The sequence below is a fragment of the Equus przewalskii genome, chromosome 2 (genome assembly GCF_037783145.1).
Source record: "Equus przewalskii isolate Varuska chromosome 2, EquPr2, whole genome shotgun sequence".
Lineage (NCBI taxonomy): Eukaryota > Metazoa > Chordata > Mammalia > Perissodactyla > Equidae > Equus > Equus przewalskii.
In genome coordinates this window covers 117,839,936-117,859,587 of record NC_091832.1, presented here as the reverse complement: position 1 = coordinate 117,859,587, position 19,652 = coordinate 117,839,936, and the positions used below count along the sequence as shown (strand labels likewise).

Below are 19,652 nucleotides of genomic sequence, written 5' to 3'. Positions count from 1 at the left end.
CTGCTCACTCTTAGACCCTGCATCATTCTTATCTCTGCAGGACAGATCCCCAGGAACTTTCCACTTTTATCCTAGGTTTATTTGCCTCATCCCATCCTTCAATCTTCCCAGGAACATCTTTGTAGTATGAACTCCCAGTCAATTTTCAGATTATCTTTCACCTGACCTGACACCTAAACTCCAGGCATCTATATTTAATCACCTAGTAAACATCCATTGTGCTTTGTATTTAGCATCTCAAACTAACATAAATCTGATTCTCCCCAGCCTCTGGCAACCCATTCTTCACCAAACTTCTCCGACTACGTTCAGCAAAGTGACCAAGACTAAAACCTTTCGACCATTCTTAATTTCTCTTCCTCTCACCTCTCACATTCTACCTACCAGTTCTGTTGGCTCTACCTCTAAATGTGTCCTGAACTTTTCCTCTCTTCCCCCACTGCATGGCTATAACTCTAGTCTAAGCCACGCCTATTTCTCATTTGCACCACCGCAAAAACTTCCTACATCCTCTCCCAGCTAATGTTATGTTGTAAAGCAAATCAGAACTATTAGCTTGGTGGCCAAAATAAAGCTGAAGTAACTTATTATTATTTACTTGTAAACTCATTGTATATTTAATAACGAGATCAACCTCCAAGTTGAGAAAACAATGATTATGTGAAGGCAATCATAATTGTAATAAATACTCTACATTTTATTAAGTTTTACAATGATATCATCCAAGTGAAAATCAACAGAGTCAGTGGTTAAAAATTTAACGTGCATCCTGCCAGGACCCAGTAGCCACTACCCCCTGGACCTGACCCTCTACAAGCGGCCTCCTAATTGGCCTCCACATTTCCACTTTTGCCTCCGCTAAACTCTGTTCACAAAGCTATTATAGTGGACTTTTAAAGACACAGATCAGAATATGGGACTGCTACACGTAAAGTCCACTGTGGTAAAGATCTCCCTGTTCTCTCCATCTTCTTTAAAATTATCCCACGACCACAGGTTTTAGGAAATGCAAGTCTGCTCAGCAGGAGAATTGATCTCTCTTCCCCTTTTCCACAAAGGAGGTGAGGCCATATGACTCTGTTTGGGTTAATGGGTATGAGCAGAAGCCATGTGGGTACAACCTCCAGGTGATCTCTAAAATGCAAAGCACCTATCCTGTACCCTCTTTCCTCCTTCCTGTGGTTGGAATACAGACATGATGGTGAGAATGCAGCAGGCATCTTACCTGTATTATTCTCAGCAGAAAATTGTTTACAATACGTAGTAGTCACTCAGGGATTTTTTAAATGAATGGAAGACGAAGGAACATAGTGCACGATATCCTGTACGTCCTTTTGCACAGATAGTTGTTGGATGTCTGAGAGCAAATAAAATAGTATTACAATAAGAACAGCTTTGCAAAAATGATGAAAAAGAAAAAAAGGCAATGTATTTGTATTTAATGCCCAAAAAGTCATAACTGAGATTCTAATAATTACAGAAGATATGAAAAAAAAAATAGTCAGCACTTTATGTCAATGACCCATGCCTAAAAGTGACCAAAGGCCTGATCTGTGCCCAAGGTCAAGAGTAAAGCACAATAGAGTCAGAGAGTTTCCGTCAAATGAGAATCCGTATTCAAAAGTCAACAAAATCAAAAAAGGAGGAAAGATCAAAGTAATTTAACATATTTTCAGGATATTATATATTATTGGGCTCAAGTAAACTTCCCAGAGTAACAAAGATGAGAGAGACAATTTTATTTTGCTTTAATATTTTTAAGAAAAAAGAGGAATATGTTCTCTCACCTGGCTGAAATGTTAGAAGATTATCAGACTTCAGGCAGTGCTGGACCCAAATGTTAAGATGATGTCTTCAGAGATCTATGGTTCTCCATTTTTTTAACTTTTTATTTTGAACCTAAGTTTAGACTTATGGAAGCCTTGTTAACTCAGACTTACAGACAGTTCCTGCACACCCTTTCCTTGCTCAGCTTCCCCTTTTCTTAACATCCTTACATAACCATAGTACAATTATCAAAGCTAGAACAATCAGAGGAGGAGATCGTTTGAGACTTTGCAAGTCCTGTGTCTTCCACAAACTTTTGTGCACAAGTTTTAGTGAGATACAAAATTTCGAATAAGAAAAAAATCATAATCAAAAGTTTACTGAAAAAAACTGTATTAAGAAAATCATACCAAAATACCATTTAAAACTTGTAGTGTCTATTCCTTTTGCTTCAAATGCTTTATGTCAGTGGTTCTTACACTTTTCTATGCCATTGAACCTCTGTAGGATCTGGTGAAAGATAAGAGCTCCCTCTCTCCCTAGAAAAATGCAAATAGGCACATGGTGACAATTCTGGGAATTTGTAAACCAGTGCATCTCATCCTTAGACTCTCAGGGGTCTCCAGGCTAAGAACCCCTTTCTTAACAGCAAAGAGTGACTGTCGGTGAATTTGCTTCTCATAGGTCGGTCTATATGCCCTTCCTTGATGATGTCCTTCGCTCAGTTTGTTATGGAAGAAAAGGAGAGAGGAAGGAAGGGCAGGCAGATGGGGGAGGGATGGAGAGAGGAAGAGAAGGAAAAAGAAAAAGTCATATTATCCCATGTTCCCATTACTTCTCTTGCCCAGGATAGGAAAAATTAGTCTACTAAAACTGACTAATTCTGCTTCACTATTTTTTTCCTAGACTGCTCTTTAAATTGGATCTTGAGGTGCATTAGAAACTATCCATCTGCCCCATTCAGCTTTTCCTTCCTCCCTCATCCCATCCACCCAACAACCCCCATACTTCTTCCTTCCTGAGCACATTGCTCCCTAAAGACTTGATGTTTCTTTCAGATCTACATTCACAGAAATTGTGCCCCAGGACAAGAACTGTATCCCTCTAACTGAAAGGTAGAAGAAACCTAGGAAGTTTTGACGTCTACTTTTAAAAACATATTGTTGCCAGGATCCTAATGCCACTGTGACCACTTTTCCACAGAGTTTTTAAAGGCCTAAAAATATCTGAAGGTCTTTTTTCTTCTTTAAAACTGTTTCTCTTCTGAAGCAATTGACCCCCTCCCATGAAACTTTTGCAGCAAATGTGCTCTACGTGTAACCACCGTCACAGAACACCTCTCTGTTTTCGCAGTGCGTTGAGATGCTGACTCAGATGCATTTTATTTGAAAATTAAAAGCAAATTTCATAGGCTATTTATTTTGCAGCTGAGGAATTTGGGTCAGTCAGTCAGAAAGACAATGGGCTTTTTTTTCATGGACCTCTTTTGAGGTAACAACCCTGCCTTTCCTCGAAGGACTCTGCCCCTCCCACCTGGGGGAGCTCTGGATGTTCTTCACCACGACTATTTCTCATCCTAAGAGTCTTTGGGCCTCGTCATTGTTCCAGAAAATCTTGAGGCCAGTCTACTGCTTTAGCCTTTTACATAATATAATTTGGAAAGACTCTTTTCAGCAAATCTAATTCTAATTCTAATTCTAATCTGCTCAGCCCAAAATACGAGTTTTTCATAAAATGCAGAAGCAATGACAAACTCAAAGCACAAGACGGCATTTATACAACCCAGTAAGCAATAGTCAAATCCTTCCTTTTGTAAAGAGAAAAACTAAATGTATCATCTTCTAGCCAATATGGTAAGTCCTACTAGTTTAAGCGTTGATGTTGCCACATCAAGAATTCTTTCTCTGGTATGTTCAAAATCATGGAGAACATTCTGATAATAAGACTTGTCTTTATGGACCTTTGATTTCTTGCATTAATACTAGAGAAATAAAGAAGAGAGTTCCAGGGGACTACACTCCCCATTAATCCGTGGAACATTTTCATTCATTGAATTTCTTTTTAAGAAACACTAAAACAAATCTTCACCATCAGTTTCGCACAAAAGTTTCCTGAAAAGGAATATCTAATATCTGATTTAGTGATAACAGGAGGTTGAAAATACACAACTAGATAATGTGGAGCCTGTTTCTCTGCTCAGTCATGGTGCCCTTGATTTAAACTACATGACATTTACTGTACATAAACTAGACGTGCCTTTAGCTATTTGCTTTCTGAGGTGGTTTTTCAGTGTCCTGAAGAAAAGATTACTCTCGAGAGTAAACAAGAAAAAACTGTGGATTCCAATATTCCTCTCCCATTTCAAAATCACATGGGTTTGTCTTGACTTACATTTGCATTTTACTTTTCAACATAAGCAACTGTTTCTTTTCATCGTGAGGGGTGGAAATTTTAAAAATTAAGAAAGTTTCAGATAATGGATGAAGGCACATATGATTCGCAGCACTGGGAGTGAGGGTGGAGCATCTGATATAATTCTGTATTGAAGACTAATTCTGAGACATCTCAGCAGCTTCACTTCCATTTTGACTGTTGCCTTAAAAGTAACATCAGAAAGCATATCACATGCCTGAGTTTAGAGCTGAATTTTAGGAGATTCTGCTCTCAAAGCAGAACAAGAAAGGGAAAACTACTAAATTCCAGTGAATTGATGATTCTACGGTCTCGTTTATTGGGATTGCAAGAGAGTAAAGCTGGGAAAATTCTCAAGAGGCACCCTGAAATTCACTAGCAATTTTCCAAACTCGAGTTCTCCACCTATATATTATATAGAAAGAAAAGTATTAGAGGTTCTGGGAGGGCTCATAATATCACTGTCATTTTAATTAAGGAAATTAGGGTGTGACAAAAAGTGGACTGAAAGAGAAGTTAAGAGATTACTGATCATTAGCCGTGTAACCATGAAAACAGACCTCAGCTTCTGTGGATCTCTCTCCTTATCTACACAGTAAGCGAGTTGCACGAGATGACTTCTCAGAGTCTTTCTATCTGATGAATAACCGTTTGAGTGTTATCGCTGCTTCTAAAGTATGTACAAGAAGTTTAAAGAGGGCTCTTCTCGTGATTTCGCAGGTAAGCCTTTAAAACATATCAAACAGCTCGTCATCAATTCAATTACGCTCCATTCTAACGCCTCCCGCCATAGTTTATCCATATCTCATGTGGAGATATGCATAGCCCGTCCCACATTCACGCCAAGTAAGAGGAAAGTCTCATCAGGTTTTACACACGATGGCTGAGCACAGAAGAACGGCAGTCGCCTGTCCCAGAGGCCTTAGAGAAGCGTGACAGGTGACAAACAGTCGGTAGACCTTCACCCACGGGTCTGCTCTTCCTTCACCCCGCAAGCTGGAAAAGCAGAACTTTGACGGTCTCTCTGGAAGTGGCCGCTGAAATCAGTTCTCCTGCTGGCCTCTGACCAGGCAGACAGTAGGAAACGTTATTTGAGCTTGCATAGCGTAGACAGCGTTTTGCTAGACTGTGGAGAGAGTCCAAACACATATAAAATCTACTGGCCTCCTTCAAAGAGCTCATGTGTATTTGCAGCAACAAGGACTTAAGGGCTTTCTTCCATCCCCAGCGCTGTCTCAGATTCACAACCATGGACTTAGCGCCTCCAACTCATAGTATAAGTGGACAGTATAGACATGTTTTCACACTACTGTAACTTAAATCTCATACTGGCCCGAGAATAAACAGATTAATGAAACAAAGTAGATAACTTGATTTAGTGTTCTAAAACTGATAAAAGAGAGACATCGCAAACCAAAGGGCCCAAGATGATTTGTTCAACCAATAGAATTAAGAGAACTAGAGAGCCATCGGGAGGAAATCAATGTGTGATCAATTTCATGTTTTATCATACCCTGAAATAATGTCTATGTGGATGAAAGAGTTAATTGAAAAAACTGTATGCCACCAAAAATAAATATTGTTGAATGTAACTTGATTTCTGCATAAGGAAAGATCATCAAGCTTAAAAGCAATGGAAAAATTACAATGTAAAAGAGATATATATATTTAACTATATAGAAATTTTAAATTTTGTGTATCAATTAAACTGACCAAAATAGGAAGGCAAACAGCAAACTAGGAGAAAATATTCACAAAAAATATCAGAGTTAAAATATCACTCCCATGTAAAGAATCCTAGAAATTGGTACAACAAACACCAAAATCTCTGTAAATAAACTGAGAAAGAACCGTAAACAGATAATGCACACACACAGACAACAAGAGTACTACTGTAACAGTCAGACTAGCAGAATTTTTTCAGTGATACACTCAATTTTAGGGAAAATGTGAAGAGATCAGCACACAGCACTCGTAGCCTCCTGTTTAGGGTGCAGAACTTCTAAAAGTACATGTGGCGACAAATTTCAAAGACCTTGAAAAGGTTCACACAATTTGACTTCCAGAAGTTTAGCCCAAGGAAATAAACTGACATGTGGACAAATTTTAACACTCTCACGTTTAACGCAGTGATATTTATAATGGGAAATAATTGATGAGTTAAGCAAAAGGAAACACTTTGAAGACCAAATAATAATAAATAATTAAATAAATTATGGTTTACCTAGTGATCTTGTTTTTGATAGTATAGGAAAACTTTAGGTTATCATGTTAACTAAAAAACTAAAATAGGGATTGTATAGGATATAAACTCAACTATACAGTGCTGTTTTATAAAGCATACAATAATTCTAGGAAAAGATAGCCTAAAATGTTGGCAGCATCTGTCTTTAGTTGGTGGGACTATGAATATATTTTTGTTTTTTATGTTTATGTTTTTACTTTTTATATGTTTAATAAGCATGTATTATTTTGGAATAAAGATTAACCCAAAGTTAATTGAGGTTGTTTGAGCAACTATTTCTAGGCTCCCAGGTAAATGGAGAATATTCCAGAAGGGAGTAGGGGCACGGCTGTGAGTTAGCACCAACTCTTGGCCTCGCAGACTCTTGCCCCCAGAAGAGGTGTGGCTGGAAGAAGCCCAGATAGGAGGCCAGGTAGTCTCCCCTCCCTAGACCTAGGGGCATTACTGCCTACAGATAATAGGAATATTTACCAAATTTGTATTTATCTCATGAGTTTAAATTGTGGGAAATGCACAAGAAAATCCAGCTCCAGATATCAACAACGTGAATGTGAATATTTGGGGAGTTCCAAGCAGATGTTTTGGTAAACTTGAATATTTTGTAAAGAAAACCTGCTGCTGGGGATTGCATTTGGTCTTGTCCAAGTGGCCACATCACACGTTCTCAGAAGCACCGGAAAAAAGACCCACAAAGCCCTGGGGGACCTGTTCTCTGCTCTCTTCTCCCCACGTCCCTCACCACTCTGCCTTCGTCTGGCGGCGTGTCAGCCTCTCTGGCCTCTTCTTTCCTCTGATCACTCCTCCCACCTCAGGACCCTCACACAGACTCTGTCCTCCACCTGGAATGCTCCACCCTCATGTGTTCCATTAATTCCTCTGAGAGCTCTGATGTCCCTTCAGATACCACTTCCATAGAGAAGCCATTCCTAAACCTCCAGACTGGACAGGCCGCGTCTCCCAGTTATTCGCTGACATGGAATCTCCACCATTTCCACAGAGCACTGATTGACTTGGAACAGTATATAAAAATGCTTGAAACAAGGTATATTTATATTAATTCCTTCTTTATGCTTTCTTTTTATTTACTTTGTTGTTTTTCCTAGCTCTTTAAATTGAACGTTTAATTCATTTCTTTTCATTTTTAATTTTTATTGATATAGTTATTTAATGCTATAAATTTTCCTCTGATAACTGATTCAATTATATCCCACAGATTCTGTTTCCTCTTTTCATTACTGTTACTTTTTGAGAATCCTGGGATTTCGAGTTCCTCCTTTGAACCATGTGTTTCTTAGTAGCATCTATTTTTTTTTTTTTAAGAAAATAGGATTTTGTTTGCCATTAGTATATTCTCCTTCCCAACTATACTGACTTCAAATAGTTAGTGATTTAAAAAAGTAAATACTGGCAGTTCCTCGTGATTGTTTAAACTCAGGCTCATGGAAACAAAATAAAACAAAATACCACACAATCAGCCTTAGTGAGAAAAGCCGGCAAACAAGAGAATGGCAAGCTTCTTCCTCTCTTTGAAGACTTCATTTCCAAGTTCCGTCACTGGCAGTTCTCCCCTCAGGCGACTTCTTGCTTTGTAGACCCCCAGTGTGGAGGCCTTTGGTTAACCAGATATTTTAATACTGTCAAAAGACCACGTGGTGTATGTCGCCCGTGCTGAAGTGCTGTGGAGGATATTCAGTCTCTGACCAACGAATTTGCACAACAGTAAGATCTCCTACTGAGGTGAGAAAAAAGAGACTTCTTTTGGAGGAGACTGGGAAAAGGATTTTCCCCCGTGGGGCTCGCCTGATTTTTGGTTCTGTTCTCGCAGACTCACAGCAATAGGATTGAACTTCCAGTTGTGTACGGGCCCTTTCAGCAGTTCTTTCATACACAATTCCAAGCAATTCCTTGTAACTTCAAGATGAAAGCTCACACTGACTCTAGACATGCATACTTAAACAAAACTCCTCACCCCTCCAAACTATAATTTAGAATCCAAACCTCAGAGTGTGTGTCATTTTCTTCCTGCTCAAATGGCTCAGAGATGAGTCAATGTTGGCTTCACTTTCTGTCTCAGAGCCTGCTCCTCCTTTTTCATCTCCGCTTAATTGGTACCTCCTATGGGGGCAGCAGTTGAAATGTGATTACATCTCAGGCTTCCTGAGGCATTTGGGAGTTCACCAGGAGTCAGGGGAAAAACTCAGCAGCATTGCGGAGAACAAAAGCCAGAGGAGTGGGGCCAGTGCCAGCAGAGATAAATCAGTGTGCCAGAATGGGGGCCAAAGCCAGTGTAAGAGCTGAGGAGAGCTAGAAGCTATGGCATTAGAAGACCAGACCACATTAGAGAGCCAGCAGCCAACCTGGAGCTTCAGAGAAGTGGAGAGAGCGAGCTCACTTTCCCAGCTGACCACATGGGATCAGATCAAAGAGCCCGATGGAATTATTTCATTCGACCTAAAGCACCCTTCAGAACGGGAGCCAGGGCTGCACAGTTGGTGCCAACGGCACACTGGAGAGGGCTTAGATGCACCATCCCCAGGGAATCTGCTCTCAGGACTGAATGGGGAGGCAGTTTTAGAGACAGCCCAGGAAGGCCATTTGAAATTACCACAGCTGAACCCTGTAAACTGCTGTGCTACTGCGTTGCTAAATGTCACATTAGAGAGCAGATGTTGCCAGCGCCCGTCCACAGGAACAGAATCACAGCCCCTGTTCCCAGCCCTCAGAACAAGACAAGATAGGCCAGAAATGAAAATAGGAAGAGCGTCAGGTGGGCACAGCAATTTTACATCATTTTGGATGAGAAATGTCCCGAGTTTATGTTCAATACAGAGGATTTTCTTTCTAAAAAGTGAGCTCCTTCTAACTGAAATAACCTCTAGCTATAGATAACTATCCATCTTTCCCTCCTTTTGTCCTGATTATCTGAGGAAATACATTAAAAAATATAAAAGAGATTGAAATTTTTCTTTAAGGCATAATCCATATGAGTGAAATGTGCCTTACTCTTTCCGAGAGCTGCGATTTTAGTGAATGTAATATAGTTGGCAAAGAAGACATGGAAATTCATTCTAAAGAAGATAGTTGACAACCTGGTGAGAAGTCAACTCATCTTGATGCTGCCCTGTAACCTGGATGCTCTTTCCATTAAGACAGATTTAAGAAAAGATGTTAAAAAATGTATTGATATGTGTTATTTTGCCTTGTAAAATTTCTTCATAAGTACTGTCTTGAACTGAAAAATATAAAAACTTACCACATTAAGTAAAGGTATCATGTTATTTTCTTCAAACTTATCTTTACAGTTCTGATACCCTTGTCCAAGTGACAAAAGAGACAGAACAAGGATGCAACTCTGTGAAACCTGAGAATAGAGGTAAAACATCCAATTTGCCTCTAGTATTGAAACCAAGAAAGACAAGATTGGCATTTTTTTCTAGCACCCCTCAAATGTCTTTATCATATCACACTCTTATTCCAGAACCTACAAAGGCCTTAAAGTCCATCATAATTAACCTTAATAAAACCTCTATCTGTGCATTTTGTACTATTTTATTAGAAAATATTTCATATATATAATATAACAATACTGTCATAGTGCCAGACACTCTTTTAAATGATTTATAAACATCAAGGTCATTATAACAACAGTATGAAATAGATACTGTTATCACCAACTTGATTTTACATAGGGAGAAACTGAGGAATAGAGTCATCCAAGGTCACACAACTATGAAATGGGAACCCAGGCAATTTGACTCCAGAGATCCTGCAGAGGTTCCTATCATTTGGATTTTGTTGATTGCATCCCCAAAGTGTCTTTCCTTCCCAGGTAATAAAAGCAACTTGGAATGATTTTACTTCTATTTCACACACTTTATTGTTGTCTAGTACTTAAATTTGATTTTGAACCACCAGTTGGTTGTTATTATCATCGTCATCACTCCACCATCAATATTATCACAGTCAATGCCTGCTTAGATTTACCCACTTGTCTACCAGTGTCCTTGCTTGCTATTGCTACTGGCTTCTCAATCCTTTCCCCCAGGACTAGATTCCTTTTTCGTGAAATACAAATTGTACATTTCAGCAAGATTCTGAGGGTAGCACGTTCTTTCAGTGTTTGTCCTTTGATTTTGTCTCTCTTCTCTCTGAATAGTAGTTTTGCTGGGTATAGAAATCTAACTTAATATTTTCTCTCAGTACTTTTTAAAGATACCATTCCACTGTGTTTGAGTTTCCATTGCTATCTTTGGGATGCCTACTCCCTCTCTGCCACTAACTTGTAGGTAATATGTATTTACTCTTTAATTGCTTTTAAGATTTTCTGTATGTTTTCTTTAGTTTACTGACACAAAGAATGTCAGATTCAACTTTTCCCTATTTCATCCTTCCTTTGACTCCTAACAAGTGTTTTGTTCTTCTTAATAGCTAAATAACAGACCTGTAAATATAACAGCATGTGATAAATATTTGGCATTTTTCTCTTTTTCATTTTTTGTCATTTCAACCACCATATAAATGTGATAAGCAAACTTCTTAAAGACGAGGAACTCGTCTCTTACCTCTTTTGTATCACGTCAAATGGAGCTCTGCACCCAGTATTTGGTGAATGATTTTGGTGTTGCTGTTACTTCTTGTTTGACCTAATTTTTTCAATTTCAATTACAATTGATACTAAATTAATGTCTCAACATTCTCTTCTTTCCCTTGCTGTCACTAGTAAGCAAGGAATTGAAACTAATGATAAAAGGAAGGCATGGGGCTGGCCTGGTGGCATAGTAGTCAAGTTCCTGCACTGCACTTCATTGGCCCAGGGTTCTCGTGTTCAGATTCCAGGCACGGATCTAGCACGGCTTGTCAAGCCACACTGTGGCACCATCCCACATAAAACAGGGGAAGATTGGCACAGGGCTTAGCTCGGGGCCAAACTTCCTCACAAAAAAAAAAACAAACAAACAAAGAAAGGCAAAATTCTCCAGGGCTTAGATTATAGCTGAGGTTTAAGTAGAAATGGCTACTGCTCTCTAGTTTTCAATTACATTGTATACTGTCAATTAGAGCAAAATATCTAGTTGCAAACTACCTCAAGTTCATCTAAAAGGCCAGGTTGATAAGATGCAGTTTTACAGAAACATCTTTTCATTCCAAATAATTCTAAAGTCCATCTCAGATCTCCTCTATTAGAATCAATTTCCGAAAAGATGGAAATTTTAAGTTGAAACTTTTCTGCATCTGATAAAGCACAAGAAAAAGCCAATGTTTCCCTGGTGCATGAGATTAAAACCTAGCGAGAGCTATAGAGTTACAACCTTACTGAGACAGGAATTTGAAGATCCATCACCACCCTGAGCACCGTGGAATAAACCATCTGGGCAAATTTAGGGAGGGCCTAATGATTTCTCAGACACTATGTGTAAAGCAAGATGATTCATTCTATGTTACTTTATTTTTGACTTCTCAAGTAATTTTCTGAACATTGGTATGATTTTCTTCAAGAATCTGATAAATACAATAAAAATAACATATGCTTAGATATTTTTCATATTTTAAAGTATTTTTTAACAAATTCAATCAGCATTATGCTGAACATAAGTAATACACTTTTATTACAAATAGTAAGGTCTAACTCTTCTTGGCTACAAAGGTAAAAGTCTTCCATTGCGTTTAATGAGAAAGAGAGAAAATTAAAGGAATTCTCTATAAGATCATCTTTGAAAGAATTATCTCATATAGAACAAAGACAAAATAAGTTTCAGGAGGAATACCACACCTTGATAATTTTAAGATTCAGGGAAATATGCCGAATTACCTAAAAATATTCTGACATAGAAAGGTTGAGTCAAATAAGAGATGGTCCATTTTTCAGAAACATCTTCCAACAGGGAGTATGTAGCAGTTCACATAAGACGACGCTCCACCCTCAGAGCTAGAAAGAGATCATCCACTTTAGTCATGCCAACTTGTGGTTCTTGGACCCCTGGAAAGCTGTGAAATTACCACAAGAGATACACCAAGCATTTCTTTAGACAAAATCAGTATATCTCACATATATTTGTCTGACTACTTCTGATGCATAAACATGGAATCGTGGATGACAAAATATAAATAAAGCATTTCTGAATCCATAGAAATTATTGTCATAAGTTTTTTTCTCAATCAAGTGACATCAAAAGTGCAGTTTCCTAATGCAGGGCAATGTCTGGGACCTTAAATGAGGTAAATGGTGGATCTGTTTCTCCCACCTTCTCCACTTCTTTCAAGTGTGTGTATACCACCATGTAAGCGCCACAAAGGCGGGGATTTATGTCTATCTTTGTTTATTGCTGTATTCCTGGAATATTGTCTGATATATAGCAAGTGCTCAGAAATGTCTGGTAAATGAATGAATATCAATTGACTGTCTTAAATCATCCAGCACTGGATATTAAAGAGCTTTAAATAATAAGCATTAAAAAACAAGTCATACGGAGGCTGTTACCAGGACAGCCCTGTTGTCTTCCTTCCCGGTAATAAGCTGTGTGTTAACAGTAAATTTGTGTGCGTGTGTGTGTGTGAAGAGAATAGCTGCTCAGACTCTTCACAATGTATTGTTTTTATTCATGCTGAGATAAAGACTTATTGTGAAACACATTCGCTTTTGGGTGCTGGGGAACCTGTCTCTCCTGGGTGCCAATCACTCTCTGGCAGGAGCCTGAAGGTCTCCACTGGGCGGCTGGTATCAGCTTCACATAAAATATGCTCCTGAAACGGATCGCTGTGCTGCTCAGGGAACATGCAGTAGAGGCTTAGCTAAAATAAAGAAAGGGCAAAGCTATGACATCCAAAAATAAAATCAAAGGGGATCAAGTTAGGGCTATTTATAGATACTGATACTGGGCTCAGGAGTCTCAACACCTCACAGCTGTTCAAAATTTGAGAAGAAGAAATCAACTATGTCACTAACATCTCCTTGGCTGGGGAGCGAAGGCCAGGTATATCTGTTTTCCATCTACCACTAGCAGCCCCTGCTACAGCGACCCCATCTCAGGTCTCCTCCTCAGTTCAAAGTTGTGGTTAAGAAAGTTAAACCTGATGTCCAACAATGAGGGTCCCAGCCAGGCAACTTCTTGGCTCTGTGACCCTGGGCAAGCTAGTTCATCTCTTCCATCCCCAGTTTTCCGTTCACACAATGGGAAAAAGAATTATTTTTACCTTCTGAAGTTCTGGTGAGGATTCAGTGAAATAATCCATGTGAGATACTCAGCCTAGCTTCTGGCTTACAAACTCTCCATATGCATGAACAATTGCTAGCATTACTATAAAAATATAAAACTGGGTCCGTGGTTATTACATCTGAAGACTCCTTCTAACTCCACTTAGACCTGGAAGGACGGGAGGCAGGGAGTCCTTAAACTTCTTGGGCAATAGACGTCTCTGTTTTGTCTCCCAATGCCCACATCGTATTACCAGTCAAGGTTAAGTCATCCTCCCAGACTTGATATTTTCTCCATATTTCCTAGTTCTTCTCCAGTAATAGTCAGACTTAGGATCTGATGATCCCAGAATGAAAACTGATCACTCATAACGTCTGTAAGGAATCGTTCTCCCTGGGATCATATTGGCCAGAGGGTGGAGGGTGCCATTGCCTTGCTTTATGCTGTGGTCCTCTTCTCAGCCTAAAGTTCTCCAAGCCTCAGCCTAAATCCTGAACGTTTTTGGTCCTAGAGAATCAACTATGTTTCACGCCACTTTGTGACAGCCTCTACTGCTTTCCTCTCTTACCACCTATCCCTCTTGCTTCTTGTTTTCACCCCGTCATTCCTTTTTGCCTTTCTCCCTCTCGATAGTGTTCTTATTTCTTTCCTTTCATCATTCTTTAACAATTCCACAAAAATAGTACTAAAATATTATCTATAAAAACTAGTGGGCAGCAACTTTTAACTTGGCACCGATAGATGGACCCCAGAGGGTCCAGAAATGCTTTAAAAGTGTATGCAAAAATAGTATTTGTAACTGTGTGCGTGAGAGACAGGGAAAGAGAAAGAAAGAGTAAGAGACAGAGAGAAAGAGGACGAAGACAGAGATAAAGAGAGAGACACGAAGGGGTAGAGAGAGATGTGTGTGTGTGTGTGTGTGCGCGCACTTGCTTTCCTAATAAGAGAGCACATTGTTTTCATCAGATTCTCAAAAATTCTATGATATTAAAAATGTTAAGAACCTCTATTAAGTTAGTCTGAATTCTATAGAACTTCTTTAATATGTATTAATCATTGTATGTCAAGAGTAAAAATATGAAGGTGACTAACCCCCAACAAATATTTCTTGTGCTGAATGTTAAGGAAATAAATGGATCTAAGCCTTTGCCCTCAAGAAGTTCATAGTCTATCTGGGAAGAATGAACTAATTTAAAAAATACAGAGTATTTTATTTTATCTTATTTTGTTTTGCTTGTCATTTTTGTTGTGTTTTATGTTAATAAATAGTCTTTTGTGTGTAGTAAGAGAAAAGCTGCGAGAGATGAGAAGATGGGGTAGAACAATGCTGAAATAGCTGGACAAAACATAACAGAGGAATAGGAAATAAGGTAATCTTAAGAACAAGTCAATTTGGGAGAAAATATGAGTCTGGGGTTAGAAAAATTATTTTTGAAATTGTCACTAAATAATCAGATGAAGAAGTAGACAGTTAAAGACGTGGGACTGACGCGAACTTAGAGAAATTGACACAGATGACCGACAACTCGGCTGTGAACAGTGTAAAAGCCATATGCTAAGGAATTAGAAATGAATGGGCAGTCAGGATGTGGAGTCTGGAGGGTATGAGAGAGAACAGAACGCAAGGTCAAAGGAAAGTTTCCTTTACCTACGGAAGACCTGAGTGCATTTACTCAGAGAGGATGGTTACCAGCCAGCACTAGTTTCTTCCTTTTGTTGGAACATTTGCCATATGACTGGCATTGGGGTCATGGTTCTCTTGATAATAAACGGAAGTATACATACAGCTCTGAGCTGCAACGGTTCTAGGGGGTGGTAGAAACCATAAAAACCTGCACCTGTCACTTGTTTCAAGGCTCAGCAGCCAAGTGCAAAGAACAAATGGGAGAAACTAAGAGCAGACCACAGCCACTCATTCATTACAAAGAGAAAAAACACTAACAAGTGCAGTCACCAGTGGGCCCACAGGAGCGGTCTACAATAAGAAGTCATTGTTACCATGGTTTCCTAAATGTCAAGGGACAGAAGTGCAGAAAGTTGTACAAAGACATAAAGAATAAGTGGATTACAATCACTCAATCTATTAGGGACACTCATTTTTTGAAGAGCAAGAAGTAAGAAAGTGTCCAAAAGTTGTTTAGTGAGATAAAGCTTTGTGGACAGTAAGAAAAACCTCTGTTACCTACCGGCTTGTCTGTATTAGAAGCAGGCCCCCACCGCGGCTGGCCCACCATTGGTGCCTGTGACCGGAGTCTGGGTCGAGCTGTGAAATCTGCCACTGCCTTTGTGTGTGTCCTCCTCTCGATGTGTCTTGAAGTTTCTTCCAGTTGCAAAATTGATCAGGAAAGCACATGGCCTCCAAGGGAGACCCACTCTGACCCTAATGACAACAGCTTTTATTTGTTAAAGCAATAAAAATTAGCATTCTGATATTTTCACATCAGTAAATATCCTCTGCCCATGCTCAACCAAAAAACCCGGAATAGAATATTTTCCTAGATCTGTGTAAAAGTACCTCACATGAAGCAGGCAACGCCTAAATATTTGTTTTGACATATTCAGGTACATGATGTTGGAGGTAAAAGTATGTACAAGTGGAGGGTGGAGGAGTTATTCTGTCCATAATCCTGATAGGAAATTGCTAGGTGATTTATTAAAGCTGGTTATAAAATTTCATATAAAATATGAAAATTTTATATTCTCTATGACAATATATGTTGGTGGAAAACACAAGGGAATAGGAAACTAGATAGATAGACAGACAGACATAGAGATGTGAGACAGCTACAGTTCCCTTTAATACTGCAGCATAGCTTTGATAATTGAAAAATACATGGTTTAAAGAAAAGCAATTTGGGGATAAATCTTGGGTAGCTTCCACTGGTCTAAATGAATGAAACTTCCATTTGACTTACATAGTTGAAACTTTGAATCAAGCCTTGTTTTTTTTTGTTTGTTTGTTTGTTTGTTTGTTTAAATTGTATTTTGGTTATGTTTTTGAAAAGAGGTCTTACCTTTTTTTTTTTTAAGATTGGCACCTGAGCTAACAACTGTTGCCAATCTTTTTTTTTTCCTGCTTTATCTCCCCAACCCCCTACCCCGGACATAGTTGTATATCTTAGTTGTGGGTCCTTCTAGTTGTGGCATGTGGGACGCCGCCTCAATGTGACCTGATGAGCAGTGCCATGTCCGAGCCCAGGATCCGAACCCTGGGCCGCCACAGCGGAGCGCGCTAACTTAACCACTCAGCCACAGGGCCGGTCCCTCAAGCCTTGTTTTTTGACTATCATAATGTCTTTGGACCAAAGTTGAGCACTCTCTCTGGTTCTTTAAACAATTAAGGGGAAATTTTTGAGTAATAACATTATATGAATAACTCCTAAACATAACCGAAAACCCATAGGCTTATAAAGTGAATAAAGGAACAAGTAATAATAATTGTGCTTCACCTCTCACCGTTGCCTCATGGTGACACGCTTCATGTCACCTAAGGCTGGGGAGGGCATTGTGAAAATAGAGCATGCTTAGAATAGCTTCAGAACACTTTATGATGTCCAGCAAGGGAAACATGGAAATCAAGCCAAATAATGCTAGGAACAGTACCTCTGGACTGGAATGTGAATACTTGTTAGCTGTTCTTGGCAAGCCTTCATGGCCATGACTTTATGGTACCCACTGGAGAGGAATGTGAAATGTCCAAAAATGCTCCCATAGTAATCTACGCCCAGAATGCAGCTATTTTTAAAGAAAGGAACACATCCAGCTCAGCTCTGTATTCCATGAGACACACAGATTCCCAGGTTGGAAGGATAAAAGGGTGAATTCAGCACCTAAAGCCAGATGGAATTGTGCCTTCCCTGAGCTCAGAACAAAACCATCAATAAATAAAAGAGTACAGCAAGCTAAATGACATTGACCTTGAACACAAAAGAAGTCCTAAAGCACACATCAGCTTTATCTAAAATGGAAAGCTGCAGAACAACTGTCTCTGAAGACATTTATCTTAACTTGGCAAGAGCACAGCATCACAGGAAAGGATGCTCGGTGTCAGAAGTCGCATAAAGTTATGGAATATCTCAGAGGCAAGTAAGCAGAGAGAGTGGAGGACCAGGGGGGATTTGTTGTCTGACAGTCTGTTCAGTGATTCTCTGATGGAGTTCAAGGTCCCCTGAAGTCAAAACCTGAGGGTGATGTTCTGTCATTGAGTGCATCCTGGTGCTCAGTGGGCAGGCGGTCTGCATTCCTTTCTGACAATCAGCTGGGAGAGGCAGACAATCTGTTCAGGCTAAAGGCTGGAATGGTTGATACTTCTTTGATTCGCTTTGCCAAAGCGACTGCGGAGAATGGCAGCACATTGTGATTAGAAATAGTGCTTGGAAAAATTCTAATTTTAAAAAATTGAAGAGCGGAAATCAGAAGGGGAAAAGTCTGTTGCGACTTCTACATCCAGACTGTAAGGATATCATGGGATGTTTTTCCCAAGTGAGTTAACAAGGACTGAGTTAGAATGCGCAGAGTTGTTGATAATCTACGTTAGTGGAACTATATCGGTATCTATATCTATTTAGAAAAGACTTTTTAAAGTCTTTTCTTCTTCCATTGTCTGGTATGTTTAACTCAATGCTTGGCACAGAGTGGACACTTAGTATTTGATAAGTAAGTGAAAGAACGAGTTCTTAGGTTCTATCTCCTCTAAAACAATCTTTGTAAGAGTTTAAAGGTCTTATTTTCATCTCCCTTCTTTTCTTTCTTCTTCCCAAATCCCCTAGGAAAGGTGCCAATAAAAAAATACATACATAATGAAGATTAAAAGTTTCAAGATGGAAAAACAAGAGAAGCAAAGTAAAAATATAATTCCACAATAAATAATTTGATTTTTAAACTTCAGTGGTGTCACCATTCCATTAAAATGGGGGAAATGGGGTCTACTGCAGAGGAAAAAAAATTGTGTTCTAAAAGATGTGTGTCTCCCCTACAAATAAAATATATGCATAGAATAAAATAACTTAAGATCTCACATGATTACAAATTTGGTTATTCTATTAATCTAGTGGAATAGTGTGTGTGTTTTCTTGGTGCTTTGCTGGCAGCTGTTTCAAATCTGTACTGGTTTCTTCACCCCTGGTATCTACTGTCTGAATATAAACTGTCATTTGCATAAATTTAGATTATTTGGGGCAGCTCTCAATGCAGTTTATAGTTGGAAACTGGAGCCTTTTTTCAGTTTGCTTTTTTTTCCCAAGAGCAAATAATATTGAATTTTCCGAGAAGGATTGCGTTCAGCAACCACTTCAGGTCATTGTTAACCGTTACCTATACGGCACTTTTGATATCGTGTGGTGTCTAGTGGTTTTACTTTCCAACTATTTCCAACTTTTCTCCCCTTCCTCATAGCATCTGGCCTTACTTTGGGAAGCTATCTTTCCCACTCTGTGAGCCATCAGGGAAAGAGGATAAATCTTGATCCTGCCCCACTTTTCCTCCATACTTGCTTTTCCAATCTTTTCCTCTTAAAACCTGGTACAATCAAGAAGAATGCAGATAACTAAAACTTGCTTCATGCAATTCCCTCTCTCAACATGTTGCATTTTGAGTAGAGGGACTTAAGGGCAGAATAAATGGTGTTCTTTCTCTTTTGGGGTGGGACATTTTTTATGAGGTCACTCCTCTACCCATCTCTTGTAGACTCAAAGTCACCTCTTTTGTTTATTCCACATTCTTTCTTTCTGCTGTGCTTCAGCTACAGACAGGTGAGACAGTCAGACCTGTCAGCTCAAAGCACATTATCACCGTTGGCTCAGGCACAATTTCTCTCTTGTCCATTTCTTCATTCATTTCTTTATCTCTTCATTTTTACCACATAACTTTCTCCTTTCCCCTTCATCCCATTAGCAAAGATTCTAATATGTATAAAATAGATACATAAAATATACCTTTATGATTAGATGAATACCTTTAAAACGTATTGTTGGTTTGTGGGCATGTGTTTTTAATTTACATAAATGGAACCATTATACACATATACAAAAGTGTAG

The 19,652-nt window shown here is 39.1% G+C and overlaps 1 long non-coding RNA gene across 1 annotated transcript; it reads left to right on the top strand.

Annotated features, from left to right (window-relative positions):
* The first annotated feature begins 17,410 nt into the window (after positions 1-17,410).
* Positions 17,411-18,504, top strand: LOC139078890 (uncharacterized). The gene is made up of 2 exons (XR_011532068.1): positions 17,411-17,699; positions 18,387-18,504. It is a non-coding gene; the product is annotated as an uncharacterized lncRNA (long non-coding RNA).
* The last annotated feature ends 1,148 nt before the right edge of the window (positions 18,505-19,652 follow it).